We start from the raw sequence: 19,387 nt of genomic DNA on the forward strand, positions 1-19,387 counted from the left end.
CCTTGTGGCTCCTTCCCTGCTCAGGTTTTTGAAATTGGTTAGGTGGTAGGGGGTTGGGGTCTGTGGTTCCTGGATCCCTGCTGAGAGCCCATCTCCCCACACTTGGCTCTCAGCCTCACCGCTTTGTGCAGGGTCCGTATCTCTGTTTCCCATTTAAGAATCCTCCGCCTGGCTTTCAGAGTCTTCACCATCCCGACCCCTACACCCCTTCTCCAAGGCTCCATTATTTCCTTTCTGTTACAGCAGCAAGAAGATGCTCGCTCTGAACACGTAGAACCAACCTCTGTCCGCTTCAGGCATTCAGCACTCGTGGCAGCTGTCACTCACCCTCCAGCCTACGACTGCCCTTGACATACGGCTTTGAGAGCATTCTCCGCAAAGCCACTGTGAACCAGAGCATATGGGGACCACACTAAGGTAAACCTTGACAGTCTGGTTTTGTTGTGTTCTTCCTTACTCTTCCGTAGTGCCTAATCTTCTTCCTTTTGAAGTCTTGACTTCCTAACTAGATTATACACCCCAGGAATGGCTTCCAATGTGCAGTCTCCTACTACAGTATCTTTGCATTGGCAGACGCTTGAGAAACATGTTTTCAGAGCTGGTTAGCTTGGTGGTGTGCTGACTGGGGAGGAGACAGGCAAAGCGGAAGCAGTCATCGAAGGGTCACACGCCTGTCTCACCTGCTGTCCAGCCCATCTGTCTTCCCCCTTCTAGGCCAGGCCTTTTTACCCCACGGCTCTCCCAGTTCAAATGTGATTTGGTATGAGCATATACTGTATAATGATTAAATCAGGACAATTGGCCTTCCCAACCAAGCATCACTCGAGGAAAACAATTCCTAAGTCAATGTGGGCCACAGAGGATTACGGTCCTACTTCCTCATTGTCAGATTGACTGGAATCACCTGTGAGAGGCAACACGGGCGTACCTTTGAAAAGCATTTGACTCTCGTTAATTGAATGTGTTGTTTGACAGTTAGATCCATGTGTATGTGTGTCCTCACTAACTTTGCCTCCATTTTCTCTTCTCCCCACCCCTGTGACCTTCCCTCCCCGCTCCTGACAGGCTCTTCACCCATGTTCATGCTTTTGTTGCTGTTGTCATCATTGTTTCCTTTAATGGCACCCCCAGTTTAATGTAGGGCGTCTGAGTGACCACAGGTATGGAACCCTACAATGTGACTGTGATGTCACCAATAGGTATTCATTTGGAGATAACAGTTCCCTGTCCCTGAGAGTCCATCAGCAGCCAGTACTTCCGCAGGGAGGGGTGGACCTCCTAAGACCCTCTCCCATCCATCAGTAGCTGTTGACAGGTCCAGTCCCGTGTAAGCTCAGAGCAGGCAACCTCAGTTGCTGTGACATCATGATTATAAGGACTGTGTCATAATCAGAAAATGGTATTTCTTTATCCTTCTCCCACCTTTCAGGCTCACCACACGGGAGATCAAGCTTATAACCAGTGAACCATTTCAATCCATACTAATTCAGGTTGGGTGTTCTGGGCACCTTGGGTTCCTATGAGAGACCTACCTCTTCCTGCCATTGGCCCAGGCTTGCATTCATCTCCTGTCCCCTTTCTGTGTCCTGTTGGTAGATGCCAGGTGAGCGAGTCTAGTTTTCTGATGAACACCCCGCACCCGTGCTGGGGACTGTGGGAGAATCCCCCCCGCTGGGAACCCTGCAGTGATGTGAATGAGTCATAACTCACAGGCACATTTAGTTTCACGAGTGTTGTCATACTGTTTTTCCAGAATGACTGTACTGACTTACACTTCCATCAGCCATGCTCGGTGGTTTCTGTTTCCCCGTGGCCTCACCAGCACCTGGTATGATAAGGTGTGTGCATTTACCATAATAACCATGTCGGAGCAGTGGGTTGACTCTTGACACTTTGCTTGACACAGAAAAATCTCTAGTGGCAAGAAATATCAGGTAGGAGAGAAGACAAATCTTTCCAGAAATTCCCTAGAGCATCCCCCTAAGTCTGTGTTATTGTGCAGCTTGGGGCAGGTGTCCTCCGAGCCTGTCCCCATCAGAGGTGACAGGATTGCTGTGACTGCTTGGAGATCAGTGCTTCCGATTGCCAAATTTGAGCAAATCCCTGCCTGTCTTAAGCCCACACAGAACTGGGACTATTGTAATAAGCCAGGAGAGCAGAGGCCGACCGGCTTCTCGGCAAGTAGCCACTGAAAACCATCGGGTTTTCTTTTTTTTTTTTTTTTTTTTTTGCTTTTTTTTTTATTAATATTTTTTTTATTTTCCATTTTAAATTTAGATAAGAAACAAGGTTGCTTCACAAGTCAGTACGAGGTCCCTCTCCCTTTCCCTCCCCTCCTCCCGTGCCATTCCCCCTTCCCCCCCCCCCCCCGTTATCCCCTCTTTCCCCCAGGGAGGGTGAGGCCCTCCATGGGGGTGTCCATAGTCTGTCATTTCATATAGGGCAGGGCCTAGACCCTTCCCCAAGAGTTCAGGGTGAGAGTGCACCTCACATTGTTCTATGGGAGTCCAGAGACCGTATACTTGGGATGGGTACTGATCTGCTGTCCAAGGCTCAATTTGACCGGTTTCTGAAGTGCCTACTGCCTGCTCCGTGCGAGCAGCCCTCCCCGGATCTGTACGATCAACCATTCTCAGAGTTCACAAGCGGTGTGTTAACCACCGCTTGCCATTTCCCGGGGGAATGGATCTGTCCGGCTCATGTTAGAAACCTAACGTTCTTGAGACCCTTTTCACTCCAGGCAGCAGCCGTCAGACCCGTTCCCGCTCCAGCTGTCTGAGCTGGTGTCTCTGCATGCTCCCAATACAGAAAGTTTCAAGGGCAGCGCTCTGGCCCTGTGCCAGGACAGGTGGGAGGGAGACCTGCCAGGGGCCATTATCTCTGTAGGTCACTCACTGCTTCCCCTTCTCACCCACCACACGCATCTTCTCTCTGACCAAAGGGGAAAACACTCATTTTTAAGTGGTACCTAATTGTTAAAAGTCTGTTGACTACTCGCTGTCTGACGGGTGGCTTGGAGAATGTCTCATCCCTATGGTCTCATAGATGTCTCCGGACAACCGTCCAAGAGCCTACCTGTGTCGTGGCCACACATGGATACCAGTAAGAGACCAGCTTCCAAGCTGGGGTCTGGTTCCATGGTGGAGGGCTTGCTCAGCATGCACAAGGCCCTGGGTTCGATGCCCAGTGCCCAAATAAAAAAGAATTTTATTTCTGGAATTTATTATCAGGGTGACTTTAACATCACTGAGCTATCCCTTGTCATTATTTCAAATACTCAGAGGGTTTATGAGATAAAGGAGTTAGAATACACTCAAATATTAGACACTTCTTATAATCTTAGTTTTAAAAATGGAGACACCGGGAGGCTCGGAGGCATCAACTTATTAAACTTGCTAAATTTACCAGACAATGCTGACAAACAGAGCCACAATTGAAGCCTGGAGTGTCTGATTCCAGAGCTGCAGTTTAAGTATCTGATTGACTCTAGGTATCAGGGGTTCGAGTGCTCCCGAGAACAGTATTCTGTCTTCCTCTACAGGAAAATACATCTCTACTCAGCCACACTTTTTACAAAGAACACCTCTGCCACTCACCACAGGCAGAGCTTCCAAGACCTGGTCCATCTCTGTGGTCACCTGATACAGAGTCGCACACCTAGGAGGTGACTCGTGTCAGACACAGGAGCTGACTCTTGTCAGACACAGGAGCTCCTGTTAAACATCTCCTGGGCCAACCTGAATTCTGTGAATATAAGGTTATAAGACAGTGAGGATGCTGCTGGTTCCCGGGCCTGTTCTAAGTGTCAAGGAAGGGCCTGGTCCCCCTGACCGGCCCTCGTCACACATCTCATAGTGCCTGACAATGTCTAGAGCACCAAGTGATTGTGTACATACTTCACCTTCCTCAGTATTCTGGTATATGCGGTGCTAACAATAAGCCTGTCTTATTTTTTTTTTTTCAGATGAGAAGCATCTACTTAGAGATACCAAGTAACTTGGTGCAACTGCTGAATAGCAGACTGGAGGAAATTCTATAAGACAGTTGAACCTTCCAGAGTTGGTAGGTAAGTGTGCATCTCCCAGAATGCAATGTGCCCAGAGCTGGTAATGAATGAGGTGTTGGATGGTCAGTGTCTTCCTCTGACCTTCTAATCCTGGATTCCTTTTTTGGGGTTTCTTGGAGAGGAGCACATGGGGGAGCAGGAAGGTTGAATCAGGGGAAGAATAGAGGAGAGCAAGAAAAGAGACACCATAATAGAGGGAGCCATTATAGTTTTGAGAAGAGATCTGGAACTGGTGAGATTTCCAGAGATCTACAAGGATGGCACCAACTTGTAATCTAAGCAATAGTGGAGAGGCTACATTAAATGCCTTCCCTGATAATGAGCTTGATGTCTGACTACCTAGACCCTCCATCCAGTGACTGATGGAAGCAGAGGCAGACACCCACAGCTAAACCCTGAGCTGAACCCCTGGAACCCAGTAACAGAGAGGGAGGAGTAATGAGCAAAGAGGTCAAGACTGGGCTGGTTTAACCCACAGAAACTGCTGACCTGAACAAGGGGGAGCTCTTGGACCCCAGACTGATGATGGCTGAGAAGCTATCATGTGACTGTGCCAGACCCCCTGAATGTGGGTGTCAGTAAGGAGGCCTCGGCAATCTATGGGGCCTTGGGTAGTAGATCAGTATTTATCCCTGGCATACAAATGATCTTTGAGGCCCATCCCACATTGAGGTATGCTTTCTCAGCCTGGACACATGGCTGCCCTGGATGAAATGACAGACTATGGAGATCCCCCATGGAGGGCCTCACCCTCCCTGGGGAGCAGAGTGGGTATTGGGGAGGACTAGGAGGACTGGTGGGAGTGTGGGGGAGGAGGGAAGAGAGAGAGACCTGGGATTGACGTGTAAAGCAAGCTTGTTTCTAATTTAAATAAAAAAATAAAAAGAATAATAAAAAAGATGGGGTTTCTTCTGTATAGCAGCCCTGGCTGTCCTGGAACTCTCTTTGTAGACCAGGCTGACCTTGAACTCACAGAGATCCACCTGTCTCTGCCTTGCAAGTGCTAGGATTAAATGTGTCCACCACAACACCAGGCTCCTGGATTCCTTTTTTAAATTTGTTTTGCTTTTTGTAGGGGACTGTGTGGACCTTCTCAGCTATGAGAGTGGCCCTAAAAAAATGAGACACTCTTTCCAGAAAACAAAGATTCTGGGAGCTTGAAGAAGAAAGAAGAGAGCCCGTTCCCTCCCCAGCCAGGATGTCTCTCACCATACTCAATACTTCCCACCAGGATCATTGCTGGACTGTCCTCTTTCAACCTAGGTCTGATGGAATATTTGCCTGGAAATTTTACTTTCAATTAAACTCACTTGCTAAACCGCTTCTATCTTCAAAGGTTTCCATTAGGATGGGTAATTACAGCTATTGCTACAAGGCATTATTTGCGCTCAATTTCAGCTTTTAGGCAATTCAGCTCAAACGTTTCATATTTTTACTCTTGGGAGGGGTGTGCAGCCAGCATCCTCTTACACTTTAGGCTTCCCGTGGGCTATTTTTAGAAACCTGAATCAAAACAGCAATTTTGGTGGTGACCATACCTAGTCTAAACTCAAGTGTTGATGGAAACAGCCAAAAGCAAAAGCTATACAGAGCAAGAAAGACACCCCCCACCCCCCCCACCCCCGTTTATGGGTCAAGTGTTTGGAAACTTCAAGTGATCATTTATATTATGGTAATTCTTTGCAAACTAACTGAAGCCAAAAAGCAATGGAAATTCCTTCCAAACTGCAGAGATTTGTCCTTCTGCTGACTGTTGGTCCTAATTATGGCGCTTCAAGATGGCAGCCATGGAAGAGTTTAGTGGGGAGCCTGTTTTGATGTCTGTGTTTTCCATGAAATGGGAATTTCTTTCTATTTATTGTTTGTGTGTACATTGAGTGTATATTTGTGTGTGTATGTGCATGTTTGTTTGTATGTTGTATATGTGTGGTTACAAGTACTTGTATGTTATAGCACAGATGAGGTTAAAAGCCAGCTTTCAGTATATATAGCTTCAGGAGATCCAATGCCCTTTTGTGACTTTTACAAGCACCGGCCCACATGTGGCAAACACCCACATATACACACACTCATATACACAAAAGAAATAACATAGTTCAAGTATTGTTTTAAGCATATTTATGGAAACCTTCTGGGAAGAAACTGTCTTTTAAAAATTACTGTGTATTATAATGTTTTGATTGTAAGTGAAGAGATTCACATATTATTGATTGAATAAAAGTTAAGTGGGGCAAAAAAAAAGCCAGCTTTCAGGGGTTGGTTTGTTCCTCCTGCTGTGAATTCTGGAATACAGCTCAGGTCACCAGGTGTTAAATCAAGCACTTTTACCCTCTCAGCCATCTTTGGGCCAAGAACACTTTCCCTGTATTCATAACTCTGCTCTCTTTTCTTCTTCTGCCAGCAGACATGCAGTCTACCTCATGATTGCTAACCTACTCTCTCTCCACAAAAGTTAAGTTCTCAGCTATGGACCATGGCTGTTCTCTCTCCCGTCACGTGCCTACCTCGTAATAGGTGCTTGCGTGATGAATTGATGAATGAATAAATGAATGAATCCTCTATGACTTTTATTTTCTGTTTTTGAAAAAGTCAATATTTTACTGAATAAACATTGAATGATTGCATTCATTTTGAAACACAAACAAACAACAAACCCCTAGAAACTTTCCCAAGAAGGCCGACATACTTCTAATGTGTAAATTGCAAATCTTTGCCTCATCCTTATCTCTGTATAGGGAATAATTTGTCATAATCCTGGAGCACATTTTTTAATAAAGTGTTATCATGCTAAGTGGGTATGTCACCTTTGATTTGAACCAAATGAATTTGTGTGTTTTCATTTGTATGTATGCACATGTGTGCAGTACATGGAGAGACTTGATAACAGTCATGGATGCTTTTTCTCAAGGACTTGCTATCTTGTTTTATTTGTTTGGTTTGTTTTGGGTCCCCCCCCCCTTTGTGTGTGTGTGTGTGTGTGTGTGTATGTGTGTGTGTGTGTGTGTGTGCCAGGTCTCCCACGGGCCTGGCACTTGCCAATTATGGTATGCTAGCTGGCAAGCACACCCCAGAGATCCCCCTGACCTGGCATCCTGGCACTGGGATTGCAAACATGTACCACACCCAGATTTTTACAGGGGTTCTGATGATCAAACTTAGGTTGTTACATTTGTAGTGCAAGTACTTTACCAATTGAGCTGTCTCCCCAGTCCCTCAAATAGTTTTCCCTGAATGTAGTCACTATATTTCCAGTTTTTGTTTTGTTTTGTTTTATAACTTAACCAGCTAGCTACAGCATCTTTTGTAGCAATACCATATTTCATCAAAATCAGCCAACCAACTTGGGGATTATGCCAAAGAAGCAAGCAGAATTGTGCAAAATTCTGAGACTGGCCACAGAGAAAGAAACAAAAATCACTCATCTTAAATCTCAGGCATTGTGTCCCAAGTATTCCATAATAGTAGGTCTGAAATCCAGTGAGGGAGTAGTTGGTTACCACCACAACTTTCATGTCACTACTGCACCAGTGGGTGAGTCTGAACTGGCAGATTGGCAGATTGGCATTGGAGCTCATAGGGTTCACAGATGGATGAAACAGTTGATATGCTTCCCCCGGCAGTTTGCACAGCACCTGCCAGCACCATGAAAGTTATCCTGCTGAGAGGAAGTTTCCTCCTCACTTCCAACTTATCGTCATCTTGAAACTGAGGTGTGTGGTGTCTTTCAGCAATGGTCTTATTCACTAGTTCTGGTGAGCAACCAATAGAAATGGCAAGAGCTTCCCTGAGAACACTTAGTGGCGGATCTCATATACGGCGTTGGGTTTTTAACAACCCATTACTTTTAGAAGCAGCATTATCCAGACATGTATATGCCTTTCAGCTTTTTTTTTTTAATCGTAGTTTTAGTTGACCTACAAAGTTGTAGGTTCCCATATGGTCCTTGTGTACACCTGTTCTGGTTAATTCTCATCTCTCCTGCCCGTTCACTTCTTCATGTCCCACCCTTATCTGTTTGAACCTTTCTGTCTCCTCTAGTCTCCGTTTCTTTCATATCACCCATGCGCATCTAGTCTCCCTCCCCTAAGTCATTCTCCGTACTGATGGCCCCTTCTAGTTTTCTGGCTTCTACAGTTGTTGTAGGTTTAACCCACAAATAAGATCCACAGACAAGACTCATATGTCAGAGAGAACACGTACTTGGTATGGTGAAGGGGAAAATAGCTAGTAAAATACAAAAAGTTGAAAAGCACACCCACTGGGAATATGTCATCTGGTGTTTCAAGTCCCCCCTCACCTGCTAATAGGTCATCTCATGAGTCTATGACTAGACCTGAGAGGCCAGCAAAGCCCAGGAGGTCGTGTTTCACAAGAGCGTCTTGAGGGGTTCTGGGCCCTTCTGACACATGCCAAGTCTTTCAGGGAACCACAAGAATGGCCCAGAGGAAGTTCTAAACCACTATGATTCATGGGTAGGCTTTTTCTTCCTGAGACCTGAGCCATAGGGTATTCCCCACCTATGTAGCTCGGCACCACAAGGGTCACTGGCTGCTCTTCATGTGCCTGAGACGGGTGTGACTTATCAGAAGAGGTTAGCCTTGCCATGTGGCACGATCACTTTGGCCCTTAGTCTGTACATGATGTGGTTGCATTTGAGAGGTCATGATGAATAGGTGTGAAAGATGAATGAGCTGTAGCCCGGCGGTATCTCAGCCTTCTGTGTGCCTCCAACCCCTCAACTCCCGTTGGCTTCTGCTTTCCCTGGGTTGAGCAGATTCCTGTAGGAATAAGGCCAGATTCTAGCACACACTTCCCTTCATGAGATGCCAAGAACACACAGCTAAACCTCTTCCACTCTTTGCTTCCTGCCTGCTGCGTCTACTGCTGAAACAATGCTATGCAATAGACATCCTACCCATTCCTTTCCCTTTTGATGGAGAAGGCATATTTTTTTCTGGGTGTGACAGTGCACACCTGTCATCCCAGCGCTTGGGTAGCTGAGGCAAGAAGATTAAGAATTCCAGATAAGGTGTAAAACCCCATCTCAAGACAACAAAAAACATAATTGTGCAGGTTCTGAACTCTAAATGAATATCTAGACCACACACACACACACACACACACACACACACACACACACACACACACACACACCGGAATCAAAGGGAATGGAGAAGATTTTATTGGTCAAGTGTACCTGGCCAACTGATGATATGAATTAGTAAGTAAATCATGGGGTTCTTGCTGTGGCTAATCGCTGATGTTCTTGACTACATGTGTTGGGATCTCTTGCAGATCAATGCAGTTCAATCCAAGTGTCTCCCCCTACTCTGTATTTCATATTCTGAACTCTTACCCAATGCATATTCACAACTGGTGAACTTTCAAAAGAAAAATGAGACAACCTACCCTAAGAACCATAGACCCTTGATTGGGAAAGCAATGGCATGAGGAATACTCAAACATAAATCCCTTGGCTTCTCAAGTTCAGTTTATGGAAACTCCCTTCTCCCGGGGGCTTCCCTGAGGAGCAGCAGGGCTCAGGGTACACACACACACACCCAGAGCACTGGTTGAGTTCTGGGTTAGCATGCCTCTCCATCAGAAATGCACCAACCGGGAAGGTCTCTGGTTCTGAATAACTGCAGTGGGAGGCCTTATAGGCAGAGATTTAGTGGTCTCCTATGCATGTCCCTAGTGCAGGTCCCCTGAAAGGAATTAGGAAGTGGAGGTTTTCAGATTGAGTGAACCAGTAAGTACATCATTCATCTCTGACTCAGCGTGTGTCCATTTCCTATTCATCTTAGCATGCTAGGGGCACATCTGGTGACTTCTCTGTGTCCCCAGCAAACATCTGAACTTCAGGTGTGTTCACTTTGGTTTCATATAAGCGAGTCCTCTGTCACCTAGCTTCCAGCTGAGACTGAGCCCCCCCCCTTTTTTTTTTTTTGGTTTTTCCAGACAGGATTTCTCTGTGGCTTTGGAGGCTGTCCTGGAACTCGCTCTAGTAGACCAGGTTGGTCTCAAACTCGGCCTACCTCTGCCTCCCGAGTGCTGGGATTAAAGGCATGCGCCACTACTGCCCAGCATCCCAAAATTTTAAACTAAGAGATATATGAAGCACATTGGATCCCTACTCCCCTCTTAAAAAATGGTGGTGGGCCATACCCAGAAACCATCAATGCTTGTGGCAGGTGGGCCAGCTGACCCTGAGGTCATAAGAGAGGGATAACGGCCCCTGATCGTCACCAGATGCGATACTCAGGAGAGCAGGCCCTGCACATTCCTTGTACAGCACAGTAGAGCCATTCCAGTTGGCAGCGGTGTGGTTGAGCCACCCCCAGGGTTGTGGGTATGGAAGAGCTGTCTCCACTACTCATCTGTCAGGTGGCAACACGGGTGGGGGAGAGATAGCCCCCCCATCAACACCTGAGGCAGTTGGTCGGGCTAGCCCTGATGTCATAAGAGCGGGAGAGCTGTCCCTGCCCCTCATCAGCTGCAGAACTCAGAAAGGTGTCCCCTACACCACGCCTGGACAACACAATAGAGCTGGCCCTGAAGGTGTAGGAGTGGGAGAGCTCAGCCTGAGGACATGGAAGTTGAACAAACGGCCCCGCCCCTTGCTCATGGCTGTAAGGGGTGAACTAGTAGCTAGGGCAATGCTGGAGAGCTCACCCTGGCGGTGAAGGCAGAGGAGAGCTGGTGGGCTGACCAACCCTGCAACTACTCAGGCCCAGAACCAGGGTTATGTCTTGGCCCACCCCAATATCCTCCCCATCTGTGATCTGCTGGAGCACAGGGGTTGGGGAGGGTGTGTTAGTTCTATGGACCCAGGGCTGCAGGATCTCCATGACAGGGCAGCAACGGGATGTCCAGGAGGAGTCCCAGTGAGGACCCTGTGTTGATGGTGCAGCAGAGATCAGGGGCTGCAAACCAGACCAACGATTCTTTGCAATGAACGCTTGCTTGCATGTAAAAATGTGTGGATAAACGGATATAGCATGTTCTATATCCAGAAAAAAAAAGAAAAAAAGTCAGAAGTAGAACCACGGTATTAAAGAATATGGATGTTGCCAAGCTGTGTGTGTACTTTCATTTAAATTAGTAGGCTTTTTTTTTTTCCTGAGTAGGTATGGATTTATCAAGAAATCTCTGAGTCCCCGTTTCCTTTTCCCTTACGCCATATTATTAATACCTTGCATTACTGTGGTATATTTGTTAGAATTTATATTGTAATATTGATGCCTTATGAGTGAGCGAAGTTCTTTCACTACCGGTGTCCGGTGGACCTATTGAGCTTGGCTAATGCATAGTATTATAAATCTAATAGATCATCTCTGGATCATAAGGAAACTTTGATGCTCGCAATGCCTTAGAAAGTCCCAATACTCTAGGCATTCATCCCTTTCTTCCTTTCCTTTCCTTTTTATTTATTTACTTACTTATTTATTGGGTTTTTTTTTGGAGTCAGGATTTCTCTGTGTATTCCCGGATGTCTTGGAACTAACTCCGTAGATCAAGCTGTCCTTGAACTCAGAGATCCGCCTGCCTCTGCCTCCTGAGTGCTGGATTAAAGACATGTGCCACCAACACCCAGCTCCCTTTTCTTAACTTTTAGCAAGCACTGGTTCTTTTACTGTCTCTATAGTTGTGCAGTTCAGAGAATATCACACAGTTGGAGACACATAATTGGTAGCCTTTTCATACCTGCTTTTTGCACATGAACTCAAGTTATTGACTGATATTCTATAGTCTAGATGAGCCAGAGTTGACCTATCCTGTCTGCCTGTGGTGATATCTTGCTTTTTTAAATATAACATAAAGCATATTACAGGTGTAACACACAATCCTACAGGACAAGCAGTTGCTGAGAGATCAAATTGCACTTTAAAAGAAATGTTTCATGTTACAATATTTAAATAACTGTTCCATCTTACTGGAGACATCTACCTTCAATTTTGTACATCAAGGAATGAAGCTACTACAGACATCTATGTAGATTAAAACTTTCATTTGTGGAAATACTAAGGAGGATGGTTTCAGGATCTTAGTAAGACGATGTTTAGTTTGAGAGTTACTGTTAGACTCTCTTCCAACATGCTGTACCATTCCCACTCTCTATGAATTGTGTCTCTGTGTCAATACAGCATCATCGCCTAGCGTCCTTGAAGCCTAGGTTTAACCCTAGAAGCAAATCAACAAAATTTCACTGAGTCTGCTGGTATAATCCCAATGGCTCCAGTGACTGCCACGGTTGGACTGCAGATTCAAGTCCATCCTGGGTGAAGGAAATTCCTGTAGCTCCTGCCAGTGTCTGGTGGTGCTAATGGTCTAGATTTGGGCTATATTAATGGGTGTGTAGTGGCATTTCCGTATTGTTTTAGTTTGTGTTTCCTTGGCAGCAGAAAATGTGGAGTATCTTTTCATGTTTACTTCCATGTATCCTCAGTGAAGGATCTGCTCGGATCTTTCTTTTGCCTGGTTTTTGTCTGTTTGTTTGAATTTAGATGCTCATTTTCTTGTTCCTAATTTTTTTTTTAATTTTAGGTGTTCATTGTCTTGTTCCTAGATTTTAAGAATTAATCCTACGTTTTTTTTGTTGTTGTTGTTGTTTGTTTTTTTGGGGGGGGTTCGAGACAGGGTTTCTCTGTGGCTTTGGAGGCTGTCCTGGAACTCACTTTGTAGACCAGGCTGGCCTCGAAATCACAGAGATCCGCCTGCCTCTGCCTCCCAAGTGCTGGTATTAAAGGCATGCGCCACCAACACCCGGCTTAATCCTAAATCTTAAGAAGGTCTTTTTTTGTACACTAAAAATATATTTTTGCATTCACTAATTGTGTGGTGTGGTGTGGTGTGTGTGTATGTGTGTGTGTGTGTATGTGTGTGCGCGCGCGTGCAAGCCATGGCATGTATATAGAGTCACAGGAATTGTTTCTTTCATTCCACTATGTGGGTTTCGGGGTTCAAAATTAGTCGGCAGACCTAGAGGCAAGCAACTTTACCATCTTTCTGACCTTTTAGATTTTAAAACACATTGTTTAGTTCTGGTATAGCCATACTTAGAAATAAGCACAATGATGTGTGAGTGTAAGGGGTACATTTTAGGGTGCCTAGAGGTGCAGCTGCCATGCTGAACCTGTGAAGTGATGGGCCATAAAACAAGCGTGGGAGAACAGAGGAGACAGGAGGAGCCTGGAGCCTTGACTGAATTCTCGATAGAATATCCCATCATCCTAGGCTGAGTTCACCTTCAGACTTCTTGTTTGGTGAAAGAAGTCCTGATTGCTTAAGTTGCTTTAAATTGGATTATCTCAGCTGGGCAGTGGTGGCATACACTTTTAAACTCAGCACTTGGGAGGCAGAGGCAGGTGAGTTCGAGGTCAGCCTGGTCTACAGAGTGAGTTCCAGGACAGACAAGGCTACACAGAGAAATTCTGTGTTGAAAAATCAAAAAGCAACAAACAAACAGCCAGACAAAGCTAGGCCATGTCTTACCTGCAGAAATACTTGAAAGTAGTATTTCTGATATATATTCAGATTATCTGCATATCCATGTGACCTTGGATATGTGACCTCTGAGTTTCTCCATGAATTCTTTGCTCCTCTGTGTAATCCCTAATAAATGGAAATTGAACACCAAATGAGGGCCAGTGGTACTATTTAAGACACGACTGTCCATCACATTAAATGAGTAGGTACTTACGAAGAGGATGGAGCATTGCCCGACATGCAGTGAGTGGCTGTGGAAGAGTTTACCAAATGGAACAAAAAGAAAAGCAGCCATGGTTATCGGCTCTGTTTTGTACTTTGACACATCATCAAGGAGCTGTGGTCTTTAGGCAGAACCTCGACCCCATTCACGACTGAGGCTCTCAGAGCATGAAGTGAACCCCCCAAAACTCCGTCTCAAAACACCCACACGAGTAGTTTCTTTTTGACACAAAAGACTCCTTAGAGTACACAGGCTTGTAAAACAGAAGGGGCTGTGACCACCAAGTCATGTCACTAGATGACCAAAATAACCAAACTCGCTCATGCAAATGGGTTCGAGTTCTCCGGCAACCCTTCTGGAAAGGATGTAGAATTTTTGAAACCCCTTTTTGAAAGGGTCTTTCCATCTGGTTGCCTCTTTTACATCTCCCATCTGAGATTTCTTGTCAGAGGGAGAGTGAAGGGAGGGGCATTAGTGCCGGGCTTCTCTGCCCTTTCCCTGTGGTGAGGGACCAAGCTGCCGGTCGTGTGTGAAGGAGCTGATGTGATCTGGGATGTCACTTCCTGTTACCCCAACGGCCGACCTTTAGTGAGGTCACTTGAAGTTGAGCAACAAGGCATTATTTTAAAACAGTTCTTGATCATGGGGCTAAACAACTCATAGGTGTGCCCATTAAAAGTGTTTCGCAAAGGATCTTCAGGATGTGTGCCCTTCCACTTGCTTCTAACCCTTTCTGTCAGGAACACCCCAGAAAAAGGGGGCCCCACCTTTGGATCAGTCTCCTTCCATCCCAGCCTTCCTGCTTCCGTCTGGCCCACCTTCCTTCATCAGAAGCCAGGGCCCTTTCAAAGTGAGCAACAGAATGTGGGCCTCTCATTTGGTCACAAGCAGCCCTCAGAATAAAATCTGAAGGGCCTCTCTTTGAATATGATCCTCCCTGAGTGGGTGATAGCTCCTCCTCTCTGCCACTTTCCTGCTTGTTCACACCATTCTCCTGGTCTTCTTATGTCACAGACTCCCTGAGTACATTCTGCCTTTCCATTTAGCAGTTCCCTTTTCTAGAACATTCATTCCTGCATAACTGTCTGCTTCTGTCCTCACTGAATTCTGACTTGTATTTTAATGTCAACCTCCAGAAGGGCATTCTCATTCTCTTCCCACCCTCTAAAGTGTGTCCTTCTCTCTCTCTCTCTCTCTCTCTCTCTCTCTCTCTCTCTCTCTCTCTCTCTCTCTCGCTCTCTCTCTCGCTCTCTCTCTCGCTCTCTCTCTCTTTTGAAGATTTATTTATTTATTACTTATGTGTATAGCATTCTGCCTCCATGCATGCCTCACACTGGAAGAGGGCACCAGATCTCATTATAGGTGGCTGTGAGCCACCATGTGGGTGCTGGGAATTGAACCCAGGTCCTCTGGAAGAGTAGCCAGTGCTCTTAACCTCTGGGCCATCTCTGTCTGTCTTCTTTCTTGTTGACATCTGCAGTACCCTAAGTTACTGAGCCATCTCTCCAGCTCCATCCCTCTTCTTTCTTGTTGAAATTTGTAGTACACTGTTACTGACCTCATTACCAACTAAATTTGTTAGCATTGTTCCATTGTCAGAGTATCTACAGAAGCCAGGATGGTCTACGTTGAGTGCTTACTAAGAAATGAAGCTGAATAAAACCTTTTGACCAAGTTCTAAGCTAGATGTATCTTGTGAACCTGTGAAGTTGATCTGGAGACCACTTCATGGAAAGTTCCTGATACTGTTCTGAACAAAGAGACCAAAATGATTGCACTGGTGATGTGTAGGTGATTGAATGAACTTTGATTTGATTAGAAATCTACATCAACACACTTAGATAATATCCCTTCTTCTGTTCCTGGGTATCTTTGGGCAGCCCTAGTCTAGACATTGTAAAGGGAAGCTTTTTCCTTGAGAGAAGCCTTCCCGCCAGCCTGGTTCTAGAGCCGCATCAGTCCCAAATAAACACACAGGAGGCTATATTAATTATGAAGCTGTTGGCCTTGCTTATTTCTTACTGGCTAGCTCTGACTTAAGTAATTATCCCATAATTGTTAATCTAAGTATTTCTCTTACCGGAGAATAGTTCCGGGCTTCATACCCCATGGCATTACATCTTGACTCCCTGTGTTTCTCCTACCCAGAGTTCTCCTGGACTCCTAGTCCCACCTCTCTAGATTCCTATTGGCCCAACAGTGCTTTATTGACATAATCACAGGACTTCCCACATAAAGACAGCATTCTTGTCTGAGGTGATTTATGGAAAAATCACCTTACCTTTTGTGTGTTTCATTTTGGAACATAGGATTTCCATCTCTTCCTTAAAATTTGCATAGACTGGCAATGGTTGCATGTAGCATCTGCCTAGTGTTCCTGGAATGCAAGCACTGGGGGAACATGGCACTGTAATGCTGGTGAGCAGTTCTTGCTCTAGCTCTGGCCTCAGATTAGTTCACAGCCAGCCATGACCATCTTGGCTGTTTAGGCCTTTTTGCACTTTTGCATGACCACAGTCTAAGCAACTTCTGAATCCATGGGCATGGGAAACCCCCAATGAGAACCACCCCTCCAAGTTTTCCCCAAATTCCTGACCAGAAACATTATACACATTACTAAATGACTAGTGTTTTAAAACGCCAAGTCCTACAACAATATGTTCACAGCTACAAAATGAGAACCCCACTGTAACTCTTCCTCCCGCACACTGGGCAGCTGGGCAAATGTTTTTCAGTGTTCGGCACAACACATTTCTCACCTCTGTGTTACCAGTGTTCATATGGATGTTGCCATTGATCGGCATGGAAACAAATTTTGTTTAAGTGCAACACTCTTTGGCAGCAGCTGCTATATTTTATCAAACCTAGACTCCATCCACTGTATAACTCACCGTTAATTTATGTGTACCGAGAAAGAAGCAAATCTTGGCCGTGAAATCGCAGCATGCCTCTGACTGTAGGCTATACATCACTTGAAAAGACACTGTGTCTGAAGACTTCTGACTTGATGGTTGATGAACACAAGCCTGAACCCAGATGCAAAAGAAGACCCCAAAGACTTGAGTTTGTGAGAGATGGAGAGCTCGGAGCAAATATGCCTTTGTGTCAAAGTATCTAATCTGTTGTCCCATTTGACACAGTCACAGAGGTGTAACATTGCCCTGTGGTCTGTGGCAGAAAGTGAGTTTTCTGGGCCACGGGCAAATGGAAAGAGGCAAATGACATTGCTTCATGACTGTTTAGCACCACTGTGTTTTGACATTGCTTCATGGTCTCTCATCCTATGTGAGAAGGATGAAGTCAGATGCCTAAACCAGGTTGTGTTGGTGAGCTGTTGTTAGCAAGAACTTGTCTGTGGCCATAACAATCAGTCAATCCCCATTTCCTTTTGGTTCTCGTGACATTCCTGTTTTATGACTTGAACTGGCATTCCTGTGTGATGCCAACAAGATGGCAGTGGAGATGCTGGACACATATAATGGCACAGAGACATGGCCCGAATCCTAGATTCTCAGTGCAGCACACCACTTAGTCTTGTTGCAAGGGTCAATATTATGCTGACTCTCTTGCAAAAGTTTATCCCAGAACCAAAGACATTAAGTCTCTTTCCCAAGTCACAGTGCTTAATGATGGGAATGTACTGCATTGGCAAACAGAACTCCCCCCTCACCTCCACCCCATAGAACTTTACTACTGAGCATGCTTCAAGACTAGAAGGAAAAGTTCTTCAGAAACTCCTTCAGTCCAAGTCTTTCACCATTACAGCTGTGTGGGCAGAGCAACCTGAACAGTTCTCCATTCAACATCTCCTCATGTGCAATATGGCAGAACAGGAAGTCCTTAAGGCTCTGCTCAGATAGGATATTACAGATCCTTGTTTCCACACAGTGGCCATTGACACTGACTGCCTGAAGCGGTGTGGAAGGTGGCTTCTCTTGGTCATTCCTAACCTCCTTGAAGTGTCAGGGCCTCTGGTGCTAGACTGAGTGTCAGCCTATCTCCACAACTTATAGCTTGAATGCCTGGGCAGGTTTCTCTTCTATTCTAGATTACAAACTGAAATAACTCTAGTATCTACCCCTTCCCTTGACTATCATGATGAAGAGTTTAGACTGCGTGTCAGAGGCTCAGTGGTGTTATGTAAAAGACATTTGTTGAGTATCCTGTAGCCTGTGGTATTCATGCAGCCCTCTTCGGTGACTCATCAAACAGTTTTACAGATGAGGAAATGTTCAGAAGTTCTTGCCCATAGCCTCGTGGTTAGGATATGACAAAACCTGCCTGTTATCTGACCCTTTAAACAGACTTCAGTGTCTGTGAGCTGGTTGCTAAGGAGGCTTTTCTCTGAGTCGTCTGGTGCAGGAATTTTCTTCTTCTTTTTAAAATTTATTTATCTTTATCTGGAGTGCATTGATGTTTGTGCCCACATGTCTGTGTGATGGTCTCAGATCTTGGAGTTACAGACAGTTGTGAGCTGCCATTTGGGTGCTGGGAATTGAACCCTGGTCCTCTGGAAGATCAGTCAGTGCTCTTAACCGCTGAGCCATCTCTCCAGTCCCGGAATTTTGCAACCCCATGTAATAATTACTTTATTTATAAGGTAGGGGGTAATGATTTGGGACCTATGTTCATTGTGCAATAATCAACTCTGGGCATCATCCATCACCTCAAAGGTCATTTCTCAGTAATGAGAACATCCCAAACCCTGCCTTCCAGCTTTGTTGAGCTACAGTGGAATGCTGTGGACTGTGATCACCCTTCTGCGTCATAGTGTGCCAAAACTTGTAACTTGTTTCTCTTACTAAACAACAGGTACATGGACACTGTGGAACCCTTCATCCACATAAAAGATGAACTCTTGTCATTTGGGGCAACATGGATGAATCTGGAGGTCAAAATGTTAAATGAAATTAGCCCGACACAGAAAGACTGTGATATCACTCACATATGGATTCACACATAGGAAAATAGAGGCTCTTAGAGGTTGGGGAGGGTAGAGAATGGAGAAGAAAGAGATGAGATTAGCTGATGGGTTCAGGAATGCCATACATTTTCTATTTGTTCTTATCTACGTGAAATCTTCATTCATACAGAAATTACCCTGCCGCCATCCTTGTGCCAGTATTCTGTTGTTTATGCATTTCACATGTCTGTTCACACCATGTGCCTCCTTTTTAAGGTTCTTAAGAGTGGCAGGTCCTTGTCACTACAGATTGTCCATTTATATAATGAGCCAAACCCAGATCAGATCATCTGCCTTGAAAAGTACAAGGAAACTCTGAAGTCCAAATTCTTGTCCCTTTCATTTCCTAAACTAAGGAGTATCTTGGATGCAGTCACATTCACCTTGAGCAGCTTGAAGAATCTCTGGGTAACCATGTTGCTACTCATGGATGCTCTCTAGCATGGAAGACATGGGAAAGCCAGCCTTCCTGGCTATCACTACCCATGGATGCTCTCTAGCATGGAAGGCATAGGAAAGTCAGATTTCCTGGACATTGGTACCCATGGATGCTCTCTAGCATAGAAGACAGAAAAGCCAGCCTCCATAGTCATCACTTTGGCCTTTGGGGCCACATTCAGGTGAGCAGCAAGAGACTCAGCATCAC

General features: G+C 45.4%; 1 protein-coding gene across 17 annotated transcripts in view; it reads left to right on the top strand.

The window, feature by feature from the left end:
• The window catches only part of LOC106021825, a 207,112-nt gene extending 200,230 nt beyond the window's left edge, over nucleotides 1-6,882 (top strand). For 10 of the 17 annotated variants that reach the window (XR_005870520.1, XR_005870518.1, XR_005870522.1 and 7 more), the window contains 3 exons: nucleotides 244-417; nucleotides 3,965-4,066; nucleotides 5,142-6,882. The gene's annotated coding sequence lies outside the window, so the exon portion shown is untranslated. The other 7 variants (XR_005870533.1, XR_005870534.1, XR_005870531.1 and 4 more) reach the window with 7 other exon arrangements.
• The last annotated feature ends 12,505 nt before the right edge of the window (nucleotides 6,883-19,387 follow it).

The sequence above is a fragment of the Mesocricetus auratus genome, unplaced genomic scaffold, assembly GCF_017639785.1.
Source record: "Mesocricetus auratus isolate SY011 unplaced genomic scaffold, BCM_Maur_2.0 Super-Scaffold_100023, whole genome shotgun sequence".
NCBI classification, from domain to species: Eukaryota; Metazoa; Chordata; class Mammalia; order Rodentia; family Cricetidae; genus Mesocricetus; species Mesocricetus auratus.